General features: G+C 32.5%; 2 long non-coding RNA genes across 4 annotated transcripts; both read left to right on the forward strand.

Annotated features, from left to right (window-relative positions):
• The first annotated feature begins 978 nt into the window (after positions 1-978).
• Positions 979-2831, forward strand: LOC145017168 (uncharacterized). Of its 2 annotated transcripts, XR_013666402.1 has the most exons (4): positions 979-1677; positions 1784-1952; positions 2074-2368; positions 2621-2831. It is a non-coding gene; the product is annotated as an uncharacterized LOC145017168 (long non-coding RNA). The 2 variants fall into 2 exon arrangements; XR_013666401.1 differs by having other exon boundaries at positions 1784-2368.
• An 11491-nt stretch (positions 2832-14322) lies between these two features.
• Positions 14323-16143, forward strand: LOC145015929 (uncharacterized). 2 transcript variants are annotated; one of them, XR_013666091.1, is made up of 4 exons: positions 14323-14993; positions 15096-15264; positions 15386-15680; positions 15933-16143. It is a non-coding gene; the product is annotated as an uncharacterized LOC145015929 (long non-coding RNA). The 2 variants fall into 2 exon arrangements; XR_013666090.1 differs by having other exon boundaries at positions 15096-15680.
• Positions 16144-24100: the final 7957 nt, after the last annotated feature.

Here is a 24100-nt window from a genome sequence, read left to right on the forward strand (position 1 = left end):
TTTTTTAGTTTTAAAAAAAAATTATCAAAAAATGTTTGAAAAGTTAATAAGTATTTTCTAAAATAGGTTTTTACTAGTTTTAAAAGTGAAATTTTCTTGTTAACTTAAAAAGAAAATAATAAGGAGATCCTTTTTTGTTTTTCGTTGTATACCAAAGGTTAATTTAAAAAAAATTAAATATAAATTTCAAAATATTTAAAAACTTTGAATTTATAGAAATAATAAAATTATTATAAAAAAAATGCTTTTATCGTTTAAATTTAAGCAAATAATTTAAATAAATAAAAGAAATTAATGAGTTTTAGTTTTATGAAATTTTAAATTAAAAATTAAGTTCATTAATTAAATTGATATTCATTTATTAGTACATTTATTGCAATTATTACATGTGGAATTTAATAAACTATAAAAACTTATAAAATAACATGTGAAAATTAAAAAAAATAATTCAAAATAACTACAAAATGATATTTGGCAATTGAATGAGAGTGTGATAAGTGGCCAAAATAACATTCATTTATTAGAGATGATATGTTTGTATACTAAATAGACTTAAATATGTATGTTTGTATTTTTTATATTTTGTCTTAATCCAAACACTCTAAAAAAAGAAATATCAATTTATAACTTTTATTACCATGCAAGATAATCCAAACATTTATATATATATATATATATATATATATATATATATATATATATATATATATATATATATCTATACTACCTTATAATAGAAATCCAACTATTTCCATAAATAGATTCAATATAATAATAATATTTTTTAAGACGTCCAAACCATTAAGCTGTTAGTACAAGTAATCATTAATAAAATAATATTAAATTTTAAGAGGTATAACCCTTATTACGCTATTTACAATGAGTTTATGCATAGAAAAATACCAAATCTTACGTGGTTAACATGAATTACGTACATATTGAATAGGCTTTGGCTTTCTTCTTCAAATTGAACTGGTCAAAGAAGAACCCGTCTTCCTCAGATTTTGCCAATTGAATCGGTCTATAGATAAACTTTATATATCATCTCTTATCTTAGTATCTATAGCCCTTCCTTGTAGAATAACCCTAGATGAGTCGCCATCTCTTCTCTCCTTGAACTCTCTCCCTCTCTATTAAATACTCTAAAATTCCTCCCATATTCGACGCAGTTACCCACCACACCTTGACCACTGAGACCATTACAGTCGCTGCTAAACACCTCTGCCTTTCTCTTCTCTTGCATATCTCCTTTAGAAACCCGAATATCGAACATCACAACACCATCAGTAAACTTTGTTGTCACATAACCTTCACTACCATCAAACAGGCCACCTTCATCATCATCGCACTTCATCTTACCACCGTTCACAACCCCCATCTCTCGACATCTAGCATATGCTACTGTTCTATTCTCTAATTATTTGATTTTGATCGATTGCACCGGTCAAGTCTAGAACGAATCTTTTTCTTCATATCTCTGCCCCATCCCCTTATATGACCAATTGACTGCAAAAAATTTCTTATCTGTGAGGTCGTAAGTGTTACGCATTTTACACACATACCTGGAGACCTAACCATCTACTACTCACAGCTGGTCGCACTCGACTCTCTAGAAACCTCAGACAACCATTTTCACAACAAGTGTCACAGTGGACCAGGATCCAACACGATTTCAAGGTTAGTGCTCTTTAAGCCATATGCACACACATATTCTCTTTTTGTGGTCATAGGTCTCCAACCATCTCTCTCTCTCTCTCTCTCTCTCTCTCTCTCTCTATTGCAGAACCAGGAGGCAAACACTATTAATTTACAAACGTTCTCTAACAATACAGGTTTTTGTTAGCAATTTTAAAGTGTTCTTTTCAGTCATTTATCACATAATCGTCAATGTTTACTCTCAATTTCCGGTGTTTCCTCTCCATTTCAGGTTCTGATGTTTGTCTACATTTTGGGTAATCATTTGTATATTAAATATTCTTGTATAAGTGTATCTAGAGTAAAGCTTTCTTGTTTAAGTGGTACTAAGGGTATTTGTGTCCTTTTGACATTTCTCAACTATCTGTATCAATTCAGGTATATCTTCAACTATCTGTACTGATATGGACTCCAGTTAATGAAGGAAATATCTTATTACTCTATCATTTTACTGTAGTTGTTGAATCCTTATCCATTTAATTAATGTTTGTTTTCAAGAAAAATAACAATTTTTGTTATGAATTGGGTGAAAATCACAGAAATCGAACTGTTATCATGACCTCACCACCATCGTCTACCATCTTTGTCTTCTCCCCTATCTTTGTATTCACACTCTAATTAAACCCCAACGTTGAAGCCTTCACTAACCATCTCCATCTTCACCACTATCCAGGTAAATAGTTCTATCAAATTCTCTGTTCCATGTTTTTTTTTAGTTTTACTTAATTGTCATATAATGATTTTACTCTGTGTTTCATGGATATATCGATTCTTACACTCACCTATGTTGTTTAAGATTATTTAGAGCTATTCATAAATGCCAGATTATTTGATGAGATCAGCACACACTATTTCCAACCAGTTTTAGGGTTAGTTGTTTATTTTATTCACAATTTATGAGCTTGTTTTACATTATTTTTTGCAGGAGTATATTGCCTAACACCCAATGTGCAGAATATTGGTTCAAGTTAATTCAATATATTTCAAAACTTGACTATGATTATTGTGTTTAATTCATCTTGGTTTTGTTTTTGGATTGTAAGAATTTTATTATTTTTTTAAGTTGTTTTAGTTTATCTGATTTATAGGTTTTGGATAATTTTTTCATTTGATGTCCACTCTCTCATTTTTTCGAAGCACGACCTGTTACTTCATCTCTTCAACAGTTCAACTGATTGTGATTCTCACGATTAAAAGAAAGAGTGATTTTATTCTAGAGAATTATCTCCCCTTACAAGCTCAAGTTAAGTTTTTTTAACCCAAATTGCACATTTGGTATTATCAATATTCTTAATATTTGAATGCAATTGCAGATTAGCTAATACCGTACTTCCATTTTATCTTATTCTTTGCATTGAAAACAACTAAATACAAGGAATAGCATCGTACTTTCATTTATATGCGAAACTCTAAGCTTTCTTCCCCAATTCGCATTTATACATTAAAAACTTCGCATTTTCATTCAAATTCTTCGCATCTTGCATCCATCCGTCTTTGAGTTCATTCGCATTTCATCGCATTAACTGAGAAATTAATCAGTTGTCTCATATTCGCATTTCAGTTGTTTGAGAAACCCAGATACGAACCCAAATGCGAAACCCACTGATTTCAAATGCGAACCAACCAAAAATCATCAACCACGTACTTGTGTCACCAAATGCGAACTGAATATCACCATTAAATTCTCCTCGCATTCTATAGATGTGAACACAATCCAGATCTCCGACTCCAAGCTTGCGAAATCAAAATCAATTAACCTCAAACAAATCGTGAACTTCTTATGCGAACTGTTTTGACCCACAAAACCAAATGCGAACTCAATTGATGTCATATGCGAACTGATTTCATAGATGCGAACACAATTGATTTCATATGCGAATCCACATCCATCGATATGAAACCAATACCAGTTACAAGTAATTAGTAGCAACCATCGATCCTCTAATTTTCAATTACTCAGCCTTCGCTTTTCATACAACCCGTCGACCCTGAAAAATCGATAAACACCAAATGTCTCATTTTTAGATCGATTTTCTGATTAAATGTCATATTTGAAGAATGATCGATTTTCTGATTAAATGACCCCATTTTGCGAAGTTGGACCACTTATATTATTTCTTGAAAAGATCAGGTGCCAAATGCGAAACTCTAAGCTTTCTTCCCCAATTCGCATTTATACATTAAAAACTTCGCATTTTCATTCAAATTCTTCGCATCTTGCATCCATCCGTCTTTGAGTTCATTCGCATTTCATCGCATTAAATGAGAAATTAATCAGTTGTTTCATATTCGCATTTCAGTTGTTTGAGAAACCCAGATACGAACCCAAATGCGAAACCCACTAATTTCAAATGCGAACCAACCAAAAATCATCAACCACGTACTTGTGTCACCAAATGCGAACTGAATATCACCATTAAATTCTCCTCGCATTCTATAGATGCGAACACAATCCAGATCTCCGACTCCAAGCTTGCGATATCAAAATCAATTAACCTCAAACAAATCGTGAACTTCTTATGCGAACTGTTTTGACCCACAAAACCAAATGCGAACTCAATTGATGTCATATGCGAACTGATTTCATAGATGCGAACACAATTGATTTCATATGCGAATCCACATCCATCGATATGAAACCAATACCAGTTACAAGTAATTAGTAGCAACCATCGATCCTCTAATTTTCAATTACTCAGCCTTCGCTTTTCATACAACCCGTCGACCCTGAAAAATCGATAAACACCAAATGTCTCATTTTTAGATCGATTTTCTGATTAAATGTCATCTTTGAAGAATGATCGATTTTCTGATTAAATGACCCCATTTTGCGAAGTTGGACCACTTATATTATTTCTTGAAAAGATCAGGTGCCAAATGCGAAACTCTAAGCTTTCTTCCCCAATTCGCATTTATACATTAAAAACTTCGCATTTTCATTCAAATTCTTCGCATCTTGCATCCATCCGTCTTTGAGTTCATTCGCATTTCATCGCATTAACTGAGAAATTAATCAGTTGTCTCATATTCGCATTTCAGTTGTTTGAGAAACCCAGATACGAACCCAAATGCGAAACCCACTAATTTCAAATGCGAACCAACCAAAAATCATCAACCACGTACTTGTGTCACCAAATGCGAACTGAATATCACCATTAAATTCTCCTCGCATTCTATAGATGCGAACACAATCCAGATCTCCGACTCCAAGCTTGCGATATCAAAATCAATTAACCTCAAACAAATCGTGAACTTCTTATGCGAACTGTTTTGACCCACAAAACCAAATGCGAACTCAATTGATGTCATATGCGAACTGATTTCATAGATGCGAACACAATTGATTTCATATGCGAATCCACATCCATCGATATGAAACCAATACCAGTTACAAGTAATTAGTAGCAACCATCGATCCTCTAATTTTCAATTACTCAGCCTTCGCTTTTCATACAACCCATCGACCCTGAAAAATCGATAAACACCAAATGTCTCATTTTTAGATCGATTTTCTGATTAAATGTCATATTTGAAGAATGATCGATTTTCTGATTAAATGACCCCATTTTGCGAAGTTGGACCACTTATATTATTTCTTGAAAAGATCAGGTGCCAAATGCGAAACTCTAAGCTTTCTTCCCCAATTCGCATTTATACATTAAAAACTTCGCATTTTCATTCAAATTCTTCGCATCTTGCATCCATCCGTCTTTGAGTTCATTCGCATTTCATCGCATTAACTGAGAAATTAATCAGTTGTCTCATATTCGCATTTCAGTTGTTTGAGAAACCCAGATACGAACCCAAATGCGAAACCCACTAATTTCAAATGCGAACCAACCAAAAATCATCAACCACGTACTTGTGTCACCAAATGCGAACTGAATATCACCATTAAATTCTCCTCGCATTCTATAGATGCGAACACAATCCAGATCTCCGACTCCAAGCTTGCGAAATCAAAATCAATTAACCTCAAACAAATCGTGAACTTCTTATGCGAACTGTTTTGACCCACAAAACCAAATGCGAACTCAATTGATGTCATATGCGAACTGATTTCATAGATGCGAACACAATTGATTTCATATGCGAATCCACATCCATCGATATGAAACCAATACCAGTTACAAGCAATTAGTAGCAACCATCGATCCTCTAATGAGGAAACAGTTTCCTATTCGATTGTGCTTTGCAATGACAATCAATAAAGCTCAGGGACAAACAATTCCATATGTAGGTATCTATCTTCCAGAACCAGTATTCTCGCATGGACAACTTTATGTTGCATTGTCCAGAGGGGTTTCACGTTGCAATACAAAAGTATTAGTAAACCCTAACGAAAATTCAAAAGGTGATGGGGTTTATACAGCAAATGTGGTGTATAAAGAAGTATTGCACGATTAATATTTTGTGTCGTCTTGATTGGTTGCTTTTTATTGGTTATTTGATGCATGATGTAACAAATAACACCATAGTTTGATTATATTGTCTTCAACATGTACTTTTTTTTAACATAACAATTTTGTAATGGAAACATATCACCGAAAGAACTCACGTGCCCCGCCGCTTTGCGCGGGTAGACGGCTAGTGTATATTAAATGATATCCATAATTATTGATTTTTTAATGTAAACTAATTATATTCATCATTAATATCGGTAATAATATTCTTTCAAAATAAATTCGCATCTAGGTTTTTATGTATGGGTTCATATTTTGTTTCATGACTCATTCACTCAAAATACAACAAAGTAGCCTAGAACATTGAGAACAAGAGTGTATTCTAGCAGAATTAGAGTTTATTCTACAAGAATGAGAATATATTTTAACAGAATGACAGTGTATTCTAACAGAATGATAGTGTGTTCTAGAAGAATACACTTTTGTTCTTCATATTTCATGCAACTTTGTTATTTTAAGTGAGTGGATCCATAAACAAAACACAAATCCATACATAAAAACTTAGATGCACATTCATTCTGAAAGAACTTTATTGTTGACATTAATGACGGATTTAATTAGTTTCCATAAAAAGAGAATTATAATTATAGATATATATCCTATAATAAATGAAGGTTTTTTTGCTACATATCCTCTTCTCATTCATTTGGACACATGGCATTTTCTAGAATTTTTAAAATTTCTATTTTCCACTTGTCATTTTATTGTATTTTTTATTTTATTAAATTAAAATTCCACATTTAATGTGTAAGGTAATATATATGTAAAGTATTTATTAGAAAGAGTTTTTATATGTAATGTATTCAGTACATTAAAGTCTCATTAATTTTAATAATTCAAATTTTTTTCATTTTTCTTATAAATTCAAACTTTTCAAATTGTTAAAATTTTATATTTGTTTTTTTATAATTAAACTAATGTAATACATGAATCTCACACCTAGTCATTTAATAAACATACAATTATTAAAATCATTTAATATTTATCTTTATTTAATTAAATAATTATTTAATTTTACTCAATTCCTATTGGTGCATTCTAGTACACGATAAATGTAAGAAACACATGAACTTACCCCCCCCCCCCCCCCCCCACACACACACACACACATGTATATATATATATATATATATATATATATATATATATATATATATAAGTTGATAAGCATTTCTATCAAAAATAATTTATTATATAAAATAAGCAATCAGAAACACCTTATTCTTTCGTAATTTAAATGATCATATTAGTTATATCAGTTACTTAGGTGCTATTTGTTTTTTTAGAAAAAAACACTTATGACCACTTCTTGTTGCGTTGCGCAGCACATGCATATCAGTTGCCCTTTCACAAGTGTTTTGTTTTTTCAAAGACTTCTAATTTAAAATTTGTTATGCGTGTGTTGCGTGGCGCAACACTGAACCATCATCTTCAAACCACTTCTTATTTACTTTAAGTTATATTATTCAAGTTTTAATTTTATTTTTCAACATATTTATTATTTTAATAATATTTGAAGAATATGTAAACATGTGGAGTATATTTTACATAAATTCAAATAATTTAAAAAAAATCATTTGGTAAATTTCATATAAATATTTTTTGTGTTATATTATCTGTAACCAAGTATTAATAAATTATAAAGTTAATCATTAAAATTATCAAATTTATTGAAGTTTACCGGAAAAATAATCATTATCTTCAAATTGTATTCCATCCCTTAATACAAGGCAATCCATGGCCCAAATTGCAATTATCTTATAATTACAATTCCAATGCTCGAGATACATATTATCAATGTGCAACCGATTAGCAAGATACAACTAATCACTCGAGATAGTGGGTTTAATCCAATGCTCAAATCATATTCATAAGCACTCATGAACGTTGCAGCAAACATTTGCTTATGTCTAATACTCTTTTAGACAATCCACACACCAATTCACGACAATCTTCATTCATATCTACTTCCAACATATGAACGACTGTGGCCCGTTTGAATAATTCGATTATGCTTAATAAACTCAATTATTCTGGAAGTCAAAACATGCAAGGTGAAACACAAGAATAATACTAATCCCATATGGCCTCAAACCTTTGAGTATAAACAAAACACGTTTTATTTATCACCATATCGATTACTCATTATTTGTCGTTTCGGGTAATCAACTTTTTACTTGAATTACAACACTTGTCCCATGCTCCTAGCATGCACACAATGTTTACCTACGGTTCTTACTTTTGTGAAATAGACAAATTGAACACATTTCCAATCATTCTCATTTTACAACTCCAAATCCATTTTCTTAAGTGTAAGAATATCAAATTCTCGCTACTTATAGAATATGCTAGATTCTAACACTTTATGCAACGATCCTTTCATAATGTCACTGCACCAAAGTCACAAAGACTATTGCTAATGCTATTATAAAGTCCTCTATCGGAGATTGTTACAAGAAAATTCCTTAGATATGATGTCTCTCACTCAAAGTACATTCCTTTGAACATCCTTTTGCATAAACGTTTATAATCTAGTCATAGATTTTCAATATTCAAATCCTAATATGGACACGCTTCCATATTTTCCTCATGACAACTCATTCTGAATAGAATCTTTTCTATTTGTAATGATGTCAATATTGTCCATCCAATATGGAAACATTTCCATAATTTCCAATACTATACTTCCAACTACTCACAAGCGACCAATCCTCATCGAACTTTGGATTGTTCTTTGATAGTTGTTTAATTATTTTAGTCAAAACCGATTCTAGTCCCTTTTCCCTCTAAATGTGCTAGACATTTGGAAAATTTTAGAATGGTCAAACATTAAAGCATTTGCAATCGATCCTATACCCGAAGCGTATGGGACACGATGCACAATGTTTTATTTGCTATGTTCTTAAAATCGGATTGTGAAAAAGGAATGTTGTAATCATAATCGAAATTTTAAGAACACACTATGTACTTTTGACTAAATTTATTAACATTCCACAACCTAATCCTTTAGATTTGAAATGAAGCATAATATTCTCTCCCTTAATTATAGCAAAACAACTATACAACCCTTACGACTTTGCAAGGTATAACTCTTGTTTTTCTATAATTAATATTGCCAACTTGCAAAACTTTCCATAATAATCATACAATCATAACTTTTATGCTCTCACTATCATGATGATTACTATAAAACATAACACTTATGCTCCCACTAGCTTCAACATGTATTCATAAACATCTTAACTTTCAGAAAGACAATACCTATTGAATTTCTTAAGTCCATGTTTCTAATACTTAGTGCTTTGATTATCTTTTATCAAGGCTTCTTGAACTTGTACACCTTTGCCTTCGATAGTTCATATGTGTGTCTTAAACAATTAAGACTAATTGCCAAACCTCACAATTCAAATTATGGAAAGGGATACCATAACCATAATTGAATTCGAGAATGCAATTTTACAATCACTATCCTTTTAAAATCTTTCTTAGTGAAAGCATTTCCTCACAATCATTTTCATGAAGGAGGAAAACTTATGACACTTAGATTTAAATGGTGTATTTGTTCCTATCCATGTGAATTTGTTAAAACCAAAGTTTACGACAAATTCAAACTCATATGGATCAAAGTTTCTTAATCTTGATTTCTTGCCTCATGATAGCACAGCTGCCCACCACGTCTTCAAATAAGTTAAGCATCTCACCTTTTTCTTGTCAATGTACATTTCATTGATCAAGGTGCTTTGCCTTTTATGCGTTCAAAATGAGAACTCATAGAACTCGCATGCATAATTAACTTAATTTGAATGGCATAGAAACAAAATAATGTCATCACGATAGGTTGTAAACCTTAACTCGTGTGCTAGTGATGATCGATAAGGTTTATTTGATTTGATCTTGAAACTTTTCGAGACCATTAAGACTCCCACTGACTCCTTGACATATAAGATTCTTTTGTCAATAAACATTTCTTGACAAACAATTTTTCAAGAGTTAGTGTAGCTTGTATCAAAACACTTCATAAATTGGTCCTAGTTGGTCTTTGTCTTATCCAAGACATCACAACTCTCCACAATTGATGAATGTTATAAACCTTCTTAATACTATTCACTCAATGTCACAATCTTGACTTTAAGACTTGTTTTGGAACGAAGTATGATTGACTTCTTGATTTGACCATTTCTTCAATCTTTGATTCCTCTTCTTGGACATACAATTGTACCAAGACTCACTTGGAGGATCAATTAAGATACAAACTTTGCATGTTACAAACCTATCATAAAGCATAAAAGCTACTCTCCCTTCTTCTTAGAATGGGGAAACTTTTATCTTTCTGCCTACTTGATTCTTCTTATTCGTTCTACTATTGATCTAAACTCTTTAAACAATTCAGAATTACACTTAATCTTGTAAGTGTAATCATATTTACTAAGCCTTTAGTAAATCATAACGAATATCTTTGTTACTCTTATGGTGAACTTGATCAACACAAAACTTTGTGTACTCGATCTCCAAGTCCTTCACTTGACACTTTGTCAATGAATTAGTCTAATTTCCAAATACGTAATTTCTCATTCATCGTGCATCCACGTTGCATGATTCCAAGTTTCTGTCCAATTGAAACTTGGGCGATGAGAAACTCTCCCTATTTGGTAAATTCCTAACATTTCCATAAATAACATAACTAAGAATCATATCCATTCGTTGTAGAAATATGCAAACATCAATTTTCATAACGATTTCATTGCAAGGAAGTAAACAAATAAATAAATAAGTCATTATACTTTGAAAGATCTATCCAATTATAACAACACTGAAAACTGCTTTATATTTGAATGAAATTTATATAACTGCATAAAATTTTCCAAGTAAAAGAAAGAAAGAAACAAAAGTAAGATGTTATAAACTTATAGTAACAAACAAACGAATTAAAGAAAGTAGATTACTATTACATGCATTGAAAGAAAAGAACTTACAGAATCACGATCACAATCAAGGAAGATATCATGAACATTGATGAAATTAAGAGAAGTTTCTCCTTTTATCCACAATGAAGATCTTGATCTGCTATAAAAAGTTGCTTTTTTGGAAGCAATTGTGGTAGCAAGTGCATCCCTATTGGCAAATCCTTGCATTAAAATTGCCCCTGAATCAACATTTTGAGCTATAGCCACAGCCAAACCCTTTTCATCCCATTTCACACTGTCCAACACCCAATTTAACTGAAATTGCTTTTGTTAACATAACTTTAATTTCATGCTTTTTATAGGAGTATATAACATCATATAATAACTTCAAAAGTTTCAAATACCTAACATAACATCAACAAGATGACAAACATCTTAATGCTTAAAAAGATATAATAGTTGAACCTATTTTGTATTTCGTTGAAGGGTAGTTTAGACATTTGACGATAGTTAAACAACGTTCTTGTATATTGCATGCAAATAAGTTAGCTAAGGGAAGTAATAAGTAATAAGTAATAAGTGATAAGTAATAACAATATCTACTCTCTCTCTCTCTCCATTCTCTTTGAATTGTAAAAAATCCATTTTGAATTCGAATGTTTTCTTGTAAAATTTGCACATTGGTAACTTTACAATTGGTGGGGTTTATAAAGGGTATTTGGGACATTTGATAAAAGCTGAAAACTTCATTTGAACCATATGTTGCAATTTTTTGAGGGATGTATCACTAAGTAGAAGTTTGTAAGAGAAAATTGGTAAATAAACTCATATATAGAGAATGTTCTTTGTTAAATCAAAAAAGGTCTTTGTTTATAGGAGAAAAGAAGGTTATCCATATAGACAAAATGAAATAACGAATTTATTACTAATTCACTACCCCTTTTGGTTATTGGCCATTCAATGATGAAATTTGAGGAGAACATGTTAATCTACATTGCAAATTTGCAATTAAACATTCAATACTCAATATACAACTATATAGACCTTCAGATCAAATTGAGATAATGTTAAATATGCAGAAAACAGCTAGGATACGAGAATCTGTAATCACAGAAAAGTATGATGAAGTAGAGAGCTTCATATAAATTTACCTTAGATTCAAGATGAATGTTTTGATCAGGTTTCTTACTGCAAGCCTTGACAGCAAAACATCTACTGTTGGATGTATCAGTTCGTGTGTGGCAGCTTCCATGGTTGAAAATGCTTTCTCGTGAAGAAATTTGCAGAGCTCTAAGTCCATGAAAATTTGCAAACGCCATAGGAAATAAAGAACCTAAAGAAAAATGTGAAGTAAATAAAGAAAATGGTGGGAAAAAGGGGGATTGAATCTTGATAATAATCAAGAGGACAAGTGTAACACTAGACACAGATAAGAAAATGCCATTTGTTAAGAAAAGAAGCTACACTACGATTTTGGATAATATCTGTACTAAACTCCACACATCCATCTTAAAAGAAATCCACATTTCAACTTCTGAATGTTCAGAAAGCTTCGTTTTAGACTCAAAATTGACATAAATGTAATTTCAAAGGAAGATCCATACAGGATTTGAACTATAAATCTTAACTTTGAAAAGGAATAGTCTCCTTCTTTCACAGACGGAGTAACAGGTACAACAACACCACTACACTGACGTTGATGCCTCCAATTCGCAAACAGCATGCATAACAGTTTCATTTCAAAAAAACTTATTTGAAAACAGCGTGTGAACTCAGACAACTTAAATCCATTCATCACGGAATACTAGAAATGCATCTGCTCGATTTTGTCAGGATGCATGTCACATCCATATCAGATAACAAGACTTGGCAATTCAATGCATGTTCAAATCAAATAAAGATATAGAAGATACACGGGGATGAGATGATTCAGGTCCTCAAAATGAGATTATACATCATCGATGACGCAACATTAGGGGACAAAATCTACAAGTAAACGTAGGGCTCAGAATCAAATTCTTACAAGGTTTGTTCGTGGGAGAGATGAGTTTGTGCCACATACCTGAGAGAAAGAGAGAGAGCTTTGACTGATAGCACAGGCTCAGCTGAGAAGGGGGAAACGGGGGAGTAGGGCAAAGTGGAGTGGAGAAAGACTGGTTTGAACAGGATATATGTTTATCGCGAAATGAAAAATAAATAAATCAATATCACAAAAGTTATTTGCAATATAGCAGATGATTTTATATTTTTATTTGAGAGGGTGTTTTGAGATTTAATTTGAAAAATATTTATTGATTTTTTAGTTTTAAAAAAAAAATTATCAAAAAATGTTTGAAAAGTTAATAAGTATTTTCTAAAATAGGTTTTTACTAGTTTTAAAAGTGAAATTTTCTTGTTAACTTAAAAAGAAAATAATAAGGAGATCCTTTTTTGTTTTTCGTTGTATACCAAAGGTTAATTTAAAAAAAATTAAATATAAATTTCAAAATATTTAAAAACTTTGAATTTATATAAATAATAAAATTATTATAAAAAAAATGCTTTTATCGTTTAAATTTAAGCAAATAATTTAAATAAATAAAAGAAATTAATGAGTTTTAGTTTTATGAAATTTTAAATTAAAAATTAAGTTCATTAATTAAATTGATATTCATTTATTAGTACATTTATTGCAATTATTACATGTGGAATTTAATAAACTATAAAAACTTATAAAATAACATGTGAAAATTAAAAAAAATAATTCAAAATAACTACAAAATGATATTTGGCAATTGAATGAGAGTGTGATAAGTGGCCAAAATAACATTCATTTATTAGAGATGATATGTTTGTATACTAAATAGACTTAAATATGTATGTTTGTATTTTTTATATTTTGTCTTAATCCAAACACTCTAAAAAAAGAAATATCAATTTATAACTTTTATTACCATGCAAGATAATCCAAACATTTATATATATATATATATCTATACTACCTTATAATAGAAATCCAACTATTTCCATAAATAGATTCAATATAATAATAATATTTTTTAAGACGTCCAAACCATTAAGCTGTTAGTACAAGTAATCATTAATAAAATAATATTAAATTTTAAGAGGTATAACCCTTATTACGCTATTTACAATGAGTTTATGCATAGAAAAATACCAAATCTTACGCGGTTAACATGAATTACGTACATATTGAATAGGCTTTGGCTTTCTTCTTCAAATTGAACTGGTCAAAGAAGAACCCGTCTTCCTCTGATTTTGCCAATTGAATCGGTCTATAGATAAACTTTATATATCATCTCTTATCTTAGTATCTATAGCCCTTCCTTGTAGAATAACCCTAGATGAGTCGCCATCTCTTCTCTCCTTGAACTCTCTCCCTCTCTATTAAATACTCTAAAATTCCTCCCATATTCGACGCAGTTACCCACCACACCTTGACCACTGAGACCATTACAGTCGCTGCTAAACACCTCTGCCTTTCTCTTCTCTTGCATATCTCCTTTAGAAACCCGAATATCGAACATCACAACACCATCAGTAAACTTTGTTGTCACATAACCTTCACTACCATCAAACAGGCCACCTTCATCATCATCGCACTTCATCTTACCACCGTTCACAACCCCCATCTCTCGACATCTAGCATATGCTACTGTTCTATTCTCTAATTATTTGATTTTGATCGATTGCACCGGTCAAGTCTAGAACGAATCTTTTTCTTCATATCTCTGCCCCATCCCCTTATATGACCAATTGACTGCAAAAAATTTCTTATCTGTGAGGTCGTAAGTGTTACGCATTTTACACACATACCTGGAGACCTAACCATCTACTACTCACAGCTGGTCGCACTCGACTCTCTAGAAACCTCAGACAACCATTTTCACAACAAGTGTCACAGTGGACCAGGATCCAACACGATTTCAAGGTTAGTGCTCTTTAAGCCATATGCACACACATATTCTCTTTTTGTGGTCATAGGTCTCCAACCATCTCTCTCTCTCTCTCTCTCTCTCTCTCTCTATTGCAGAACCAGGAGGCAAACACTATTAATTTACAAACGTTCTCTAACAATACAGGTTTTTGTTAGCAATTTTAAAGTGTTCTTTTCAGTCATTTATCACATAATCGTCAATGTTTACTCTCAATTTCCGGTGTTTCCTCTCCATTTCAGGTTCTGATGTTTGTCTACATTTTGGGTAATCATTTGTATATTAAATATTCTTGTATAAGTGTATCTAGAGTAAAGCTTTCTTGTTTAAGTGGTACTAAGGGTATTTGTGTCCTTTTGACATTTCTCAACTATCTGTATCAATTCAGGTATATCTTCAACTATCTGTACTGATATGGACTCCAGTTAATGAAGGAAATATCTTATTACTCTATCATTTTACTGTAGTTGTTGAATCCTTATCCATTTAATTAATGTTTGTTTTCAAGAAAAATAACAATTTTTGTTATGAATTGGGTGAAAATCACAGAAATCGAACTGTTATCATGACCTCACCACCATCGTCTACCATCTTTGTCTTCTCCCCTATCTTTGTATTCACACTCTAATTAAACCCCAACGTTGAAGCCTTCACTAACCATCTCCATCTTCACCACTATCCAGGTAAATAGTTCTATCAAATTCTCTGTTCCATGTTTTTTTTTAGTTTTACTTAATTGTCATATAATGATTTTACTCTGTGTTTCATGGATATATCGATTCTTACACTCACCTATGTTGTTTAAGATTATTTAGAGCTATTCATAAATGCCAGATTATTTGATGAGATCAGCACACACTATTTCCAACCAGTTTTAGGGTTAGTTGTTTATTTTATTCACAATTTATGAGCTTGTTTTACATTATTTTTTGCAGGAGTATATTGCCTAACACCCAATGTGCAGAATATTGGTTCAAGTTAATTCAATATATTTCAAAACTTGACTATGATTATTGTGTTTAATTCATCTTGGTTTTGTTTTTGGATTGTAAGAATTTTATTATTTTTTTAAGTTGTTTTAGTTTATCTGATTTATAGGTTTTGGATAATTTTTTCATTTGATGTCCACTCTCTCATTTTTTCGAAGCACGACCTGTTACTTCATCTCTTCAACAGTTCAACTGATTGTGATTCTCACGATTAAAAGAAAGAGTGATTTTATTCTAGAGAATTATCTCCCCTTACAAGCTCAAGTTAAGTTTTTTTTAACCCAAATTGCACATTTGGTATTATCAATATTCTTAATATTTGAATGCAATTGCAGATTAGCTAATACCGTACTTCCATTTTATCTTATTCTTTGCATTGAAAACAACTAAATACAAGGAATAGCATCGTACTTTCATTTATATGCGAAACTCTAAGCTTTCTTCCCCAATTCGCATTTATACATTAAAAACTTCGCATTTTCATTCAAATTCTTCGCATCTTGCATCCATCCGTCTTTGAGTTCATTCGCATTTCATCGCATTAACTGAGAAATTCATCAGTTGTCTCATATTCGCATTTCAGTTGTTTGAGAAACCCAGATACGAACCCAAATGCGAAACCCACTGATTTCAAATGCGAACCAACCAAAAATCATCAACCACGTACTTGTGTCACCAAATGCGAACTGAATATCACCATTAAATTCTCCTCGCATTCTATAGATGCGAACACAATCCAGATCTCCGACTCCAAGCTTGCGAAATCAAAATCAATTAACCTCAAACAAATCGTGAACTTCTTATGCGAACTATTTTGACCCACAAAACCAAATGCGAACTCAATTGATGTCATATGCGAACTGATTTCATAGATGCGAACACAATTGATTTCATATGCGAATCCACATCCATCGATATGAAACCAATACCAGTTACAAGTAATTAGTAGCAACCATCGATCCTCTAATTTTCAATTACTCAGCCTTCGCTTTTCATACAACCCGTCGACCCTGAAAAATCGATAAACACCAAATGTCTCATTTTTAGATCGATTTTCTGATTAAATGTCATATTTGAAGAATGATCGATTTTCTGATTAAATGACCCCATTTTGCGAAGTTGGACCACTTATATTATTTCTTGAAAAGATCAGGTGCCAAATGCGAAACTCTAAGCTTTCTTCCCCAATTCGCATTTATACATTAAAAACTTCGCATTTTCATTCAAATTCTTCGCATCTTGCATCCATCCGTCTTTGAGTTCATTCGCATTTCATCGCATTAACTGAGAAATTAATCAGTTGTCTCATATTCGCATTTCAGTTGTTTGAGAAACCCAGATACGAACCCAAATGCGAAACCCACTAATTTCAAATGCGAACCAACCAAAAATCATCAACCACGTACTTGTGTCACCAAATGCGAACTGAATATCACCATTAAATTCTCCTCGCATTCTATAGATGCGAACACAATCCAGATCTCCGACTCCAAGCTTGCGATATCAAAATCAATTAACCTCAAACAAATCGTGAACTTCTTATGCGAACTGTTTTGACCCACAAAACCAAATGCGAACTCAATTGATGTCATATGCGAACTGATTTCATAGATGCGAACACAATTGATTTCATATGCGAATCCACATCCATCGATATGAAACCAATACTAGTTACAAGTAATTAGTAGCAACCATCGATCCTCTAATTTTCAATTACTCAGCCTTCGCTTTTCATACAACCCGTCGACCCTGAAAAATCGATAAACACCAAATGTCTCATTTTTAGATCGATTTTCTGATTAAATGTCATATTTGAAGAATGATCGATTTTCTGATTAAATGACCCCATTTTGCGAAGTTGGACCACTTATATTATTTCTTGAAAAGATCAGGTGCCAAATGCGAAACTCTAAGCTTTCTTCCCCAATTCGCATTTATACATTAAAAACTTCGCATTTTCATTCAAATTCTTCGCATCTTGCATCCATCCGTCTTTGAGTTCATTCGCATTTCATCGCATTAACTGAGAAATTAATCAGTTGTCTCATATTCGCATTTCAGTTGTTTGAGAAACCCAGATACGAACCCAAATGCGAAACCCACTAATTTCAAATGCGAACCAACCAAAAATCATCAACCACGTACTTGTGTCACCAAATGCGAACTGAATATCACCATTAAATTCTCCTCGCATTCTATAGATGCGAACACAATCCAGATCTCCGACTCCAAGCTTGCGATATCAAAATCAATTAACCTCAAACAAATCGTGAACTTCTTATGCGAACTGTTTTGACCCACAAAACCAAATGCGAACTCAATTGATGTCATATGCGAACTGATTTCATAGATGCGAACACAATTGATTTCATATGCGAATCCACATCCATCGATATGAAACCAATACCAGTTACAAGTAATTAGTAGCAACCATCGATCCTCTAATTTTCAATTACTCAGCCTTCGCTTTTCATACAACCCGTCGACCCTGAAAAATCGATAAACACCAAATGTCTCATTTTTAGATCGATTTTCTGATTAAATGTCATATTTGAAGAATGATCGATTTTCTGATTAAATGACCCCATTTTGCGAAGTTGGACCACTTATATTATTTCTTGAAAAGATCAGGTGCCAAATGCGAAACTCTAAGCTTTCTTCCCCAATTCGCATTTATACATTAAAAACTTCGCATTTTCATTCAAATTCTTCGCATCTTGCATCCATCCGTCTTTGAGTTCATTCGCATTTCATCGCATTAACTGAGAAATTAATCAGTTGTCTCATATTCGCATTTCAGTTGTTTGAGAAACCCAGATACGAACCCAAATGCGAAACCCACTAATTTCAAATGCGAACCAACCAAAAATCATCAACCACGTACTTGTGTCACCAAATGCGAACTGAATATCACCATTAAATTCTCCTCGCATTCTATAGATGCGAACACAATCCAGATCTCCGACTCCAAGCTTGCGAAATCAAAATCAATTAACCTCAAACAAATCGTGAACTTCTTATGCGAACTGTTTTGACCCACAAAACCAAATGCGAACTCAATTGATGTCATATGCGAACTGATTTCATAGATGCGAACACAATTGATTTCATATGCGAATCCACATCCATCGATATGAAACCAATACCAGTTACAAGCAATTAGTAGCAACCATCGATCCTCTAATGAGGAAACAGTTTCCTATTCGATTGTGCTTTGCAATGACAATCAATAAAGCTCAGGGACAAACAATTCCATATGTAGGTATCTATCTTCCAGAACCAGTATTCTCGCATGGACAACTTTATGTTGCATTGTCCAGAGGGGTTTCACGTTGCAATACAAAAGTATTAGTAAACCTTAACGAAAATTCAAAAGGTGATGGGGTTTATACAGCAAATGTGGTGTATAAAGAAGTATTGCACGATTAATATTTTGTGTCGTCTTGATTGGTTGCTTTTTATTGGTTATTTGATGCATGATGTAACAAATAACTGATGGGTTTTGGTCATAAGACATCCTATGTGCTCATACAAACCCTAATGCTTGGATCTAGGTTTCTCTATTGTACATGCTTTGAATCCAAGACTATAAACCCTAATTCTAGCATACATATAATCATATTAACATGAGAATAAGTTTATAGTGTTACCTTGATTGTTATGTAGCAATAACAATCCCAAATCTCCTTGTATTGACTTTGGAATGCATAGAGTCACAAGTGTCACTCCTCTAATGGCTCACAAACACCATAAGCAAATGGAGAAGGTATAAAGAGAGAAGTGAGAGGTTAGAATTCGTATCTAGGACCTCTTGGGAAGGCATACACGAATTCATGGCCCTAGGGGTGTTTATATAGGTGTAGAGATAGGGTTTCAGTCATTATCCTTATCTAGTTGATTATCCATTAAGCAACCAATAAGATAATCCTTGAATCCTTATCATACTCGAATTCTAAGAGATTTACACCTCAAATTCGTTCACCATATATATAAGATAATCCTTACCTTATTTTGTAACTATCACATAATTACAATTCAGCCCCTCTAGTTTAATTAATTACATTTGATCACAAAACTAATTCTTAATTAATTATTGACCAATATTAATTAAACAAATATGATTTCTCCTTTAATATATTATTCTTATAACATATTAATAAATCATATTATCCTCTCTCTCTTTATTCATTTCTCCAATCAAGTTGCTTTGGTGAAGGCAACCCAAAAGGACCATGCACCATCGGGTCAAGTACATACCAAAATAGTTATGGACTTATACACTAATCCAACAGTCTCCCACTTGGATAAGTCTAACAACTATTATGCGTATGACTTCAGATCCTGATCTGCAATCGTAGCTTTCCAAAGCCGCTGTCAACTCTGATCATATCAGATACGCGTGTCCTTAGATAAGGGATCATATATTCCTCCATTCTAGATATCGTCTGAGATATGATTTCTAATCATTCTCTCTTTTTACTACTTCTCGATTTCCGATTTATGACGACAGACTAATTGAACAAATCAAATTAGCCCTAGCCCGGCCGAGCATTTACGTATGTCATCACTAAACCATCGAGGGGCCCAAAGATATCGCTTTTATCCTACTTTGGATAAAAGGAACGGATAAACTTTGATACAATGCTTGCTTGCACTCACTCACCGAATTACACACAACAATATGTTTTATAACACCAAGTTACTGGTGTGTTTACATATTATCAATGTGCAACCGATTCGCAAGATACAACTCACACATCTCGGTTTCAAGAATATAAGATGTTATCGTCTCACCAATCACTCATAATACAATTCATGGAGTGATCCAAGTGAGCGTGGGTTTAATCCAATGCTCAAATCATATTCATAAGCACTCATGAACGTTGCAGCAAACATTTGCTTATGTCTAATACTCTTCTAGACAATCCACACACCAATTCACGACAGTCTTCATTCATATCTACTTCCAACATATGAACGACTGTGGCCCGTTCGAATAATTCGATTATTCTTAATAAACTCAATTATTCTGGAAGTCAAAACATGCAAGGTGAAACACAAGAATAATACTAATCCTATATGGCCTCAAACCTTTGAGTATAAACAAAACACATTTTATTTATCACCATATCGATTACTCATTATTTGTCGTTTCGGGTAATCAACTTCGCATTTGAATTCCAACACTTGTCCCATGCTCCTAGCATGCACACAATGTTTACCTATGGTTCTTACTTTTGCGAAATAGACAAATTGAACACATTTCCAATCATTCTCATTTTACAACACCAAATCCATTTTCTTAAGTGTAAGAATGTCAACTTCTTGTTACTTATAGAATACACTAGATTCTAACACTTTATGCAACGATCCTTTTGTAATGTCACTGCACCAAAGTCTCAAAGACTATTGCCAATGATATTACAAATTCCTCTATCGGAGATTGTTACAAGACAATTCCTTAGATATGATGTCTCTCACTCAAAGTACATTCCTTTGAACATCCTTTCGCATAAAGTTTCTAATCTAGACATAGATTTTACTTCCCAACATGGACACACTTCCATATTTTCTATATGACAACTCATTCTTAATAGAATCTTATCTATTCGTAATGATGTCGATATCGTCCATCCAATATGGAAACACTTCCATAATTTTCAATACTATACTTCCAACTACTCGCAAGCAACCAATCCTCGTCGAACTTTGGATTGTCCTTTGATAGTTGTTTAATTATTTTAGTCAAAACCAATTCTAGTCCCTTTTCCCTCTAAATGCACTATACATTTGGAAAATTTTAGAATGGTCAAACATTAAAGCATTCGCAATCGATCCTATACCCGAAGCGTATGGGACACGACGCATAATGTTTTATTTGCTATGTTCTCAAAACTCGAATTGCGAAGAGGAATGCCGTAATCACAATCGAAATTTTAAGAACACACTATGTACCTTTGACTAAATTTATTAACATTCCACAACCTAATCCTTTAGATTTGAAATGAAGCATAATATTCTCTCCCTTAATTATAGCAAAACAACCTTTCAACTCTTACAACTTTGCAAAGTATGACTCTTGTTTTCTATAATTAATATTGCCAACTATGCAATACGTGCCTTAATAATCATACAATCATAACATTTATGCTCCCACTATCATGATGATTATTATAAAACATAACACTTATGCTCCCACTAGCTTCGACATGTATTCATAAACATCTTAACTTTTAGAAAAACAATACTTATTGAATTTCTTAAGTTCATGTTTCTAATACTTAGTGCTTTGATAATCTTTTATCAAGGCTTCTTGAACTTATACACTTTTGCCTTAGATAGTTCATATGTGTGTCTTAACAATTAAGACTAATTGCCAAACCTCACAATTCAAATTATGGAAAGGGATGCCGTAACCATGATCGAATTTGAGAATGCAATTTTACAATCACTATCTTTTAAAATCTTTCTTAGTGAAAGCATTTTCTCACAATCATTTTCATGAAGGAGGAAATCTTATGACACTTAGATTTAAACGGTGTATGTGTTCCTATCCATGCGAATTTGTTAAAACCAAAGTTTACGACAAATTCAAAATCATATGGATCGAACTTTCTTAATCTTGATTTCTTGCCTTATGGTAGCACAGCTGCCCACCACGTCTTCCAAGTAGTTAAGCATCTTACCTTTTTCCTATCAATGTACCTTTCATTGATCAAGGTCCTTGCCTTTTACGCATTCAAATGAGAACTCATAGGACTCACATGCATAATTAACTCGATTGGATTGGCACAGAAACAAAATAATGTCTTTACGATAGGTTGTAAACCTCAACTCGTGTGCTAGTGATGATCGATAAGGTTTATTTGATTTGTTCTTGAAACTTTTCGAGACCATTAAGACTCCCACTGACTCCTTGACATATAAGATTCTTTTGTCAATGAACATTTCTTGACAAACAAATTTTCAAGAGTTAGTGTAGCTTGTATCAAAACACTTCATAAATTGGTCATAGTTGGTCTTTGTCTTATCCAAGACATCACAACTTTCCACATTTGATGAATGTTATAAACCTTTAATACTTTTTACTCATTGTCACAATCTTAACTTTAAGACTTGTTATTGGAACAAAGTATGATTGTCTTCTTGATTTGACCATTTCATCAATCTTTGATTCCTCTTCTTGGACATACAATTGTACCAAGACTCACTTAGAGGATCAATTGAGATATGGTTCTTAATCATTAAGACCTATCATAAAGCATAAAAGCCACTCTCCCTTCTTCTTAGAATGGAGAAACTCTTATCTTTCTGCCTACATGATTCTTCTTATTCGTTCTACTATTGATCTAAACCCTTTAATCAATTTAGAATTACACTTAATCTTGTAAGTATAATCATATTTACTAAGCCTTTTAGTAAATCATGACGAATATCTTTGTTATTCTTATGGTGAACTTGATCAACACACAACTTTGTGTACTCGATCTCCTAGTCCTTCACTTGACACTTTGTCAACGAATTAGTCTAATTATCAAATATGAAATTTCTCATTCATCATGCAACCAAGTTGCATGATTCCAAGTTTCTGTCCAATTGGAACTTGGGCGATGAGAAACTCTCCCTATTTGGTAAATTCTTGACTTTCCATAACACAATAAGAAACAAATCCATTATTGCTAATAATTTTAACATCAATTTTTCATACACGCCATTGTAAGGATAAATAAATAAAATTTAAAATCAAAATTTATTTTATTGCGGAAAAATTTGTCCTTTCACAATGCAACTCTTTGAAAAACTTATGCGAATACATCTTTCTTAGCAATCTAATTCTAACTCTAAGTAGTAGCTCAAGAATCTAATCTTCGAGAAACGCAATCGAAATCCATTCCTTCATGGTTAGATTCTGCTCACTTCTTCCCTTAAGCTTCTTTTCTTTACTTTGATCCTTCTAAACATCAAATGTAATCTTATCACATTATGTATTCAGAACCTAGAATGAAGCTTAAAAGAGTTAGTTAATGGATTTTACCTAAATTAGAGCCATACGTTTCGACTCTCCCATCTCTTAGATCTCTTAGGTAAATAGGGCAGCTTCGTATCCAATGCCC

This window comes from Lactuca saligna, chromosome 9 (genome assembly GCF_052625555.1).
Source record: "Lactuca saligna cultivar CGN05327 chromosome 9, ASM5262555v1, whole genome shotgun sequence".
NCBI lineage: Eukaryota > Viridiplantae > Streptophyta > Magnoliopsida > Asterales > Asteraceae > Lactuca > Lactuca saligna.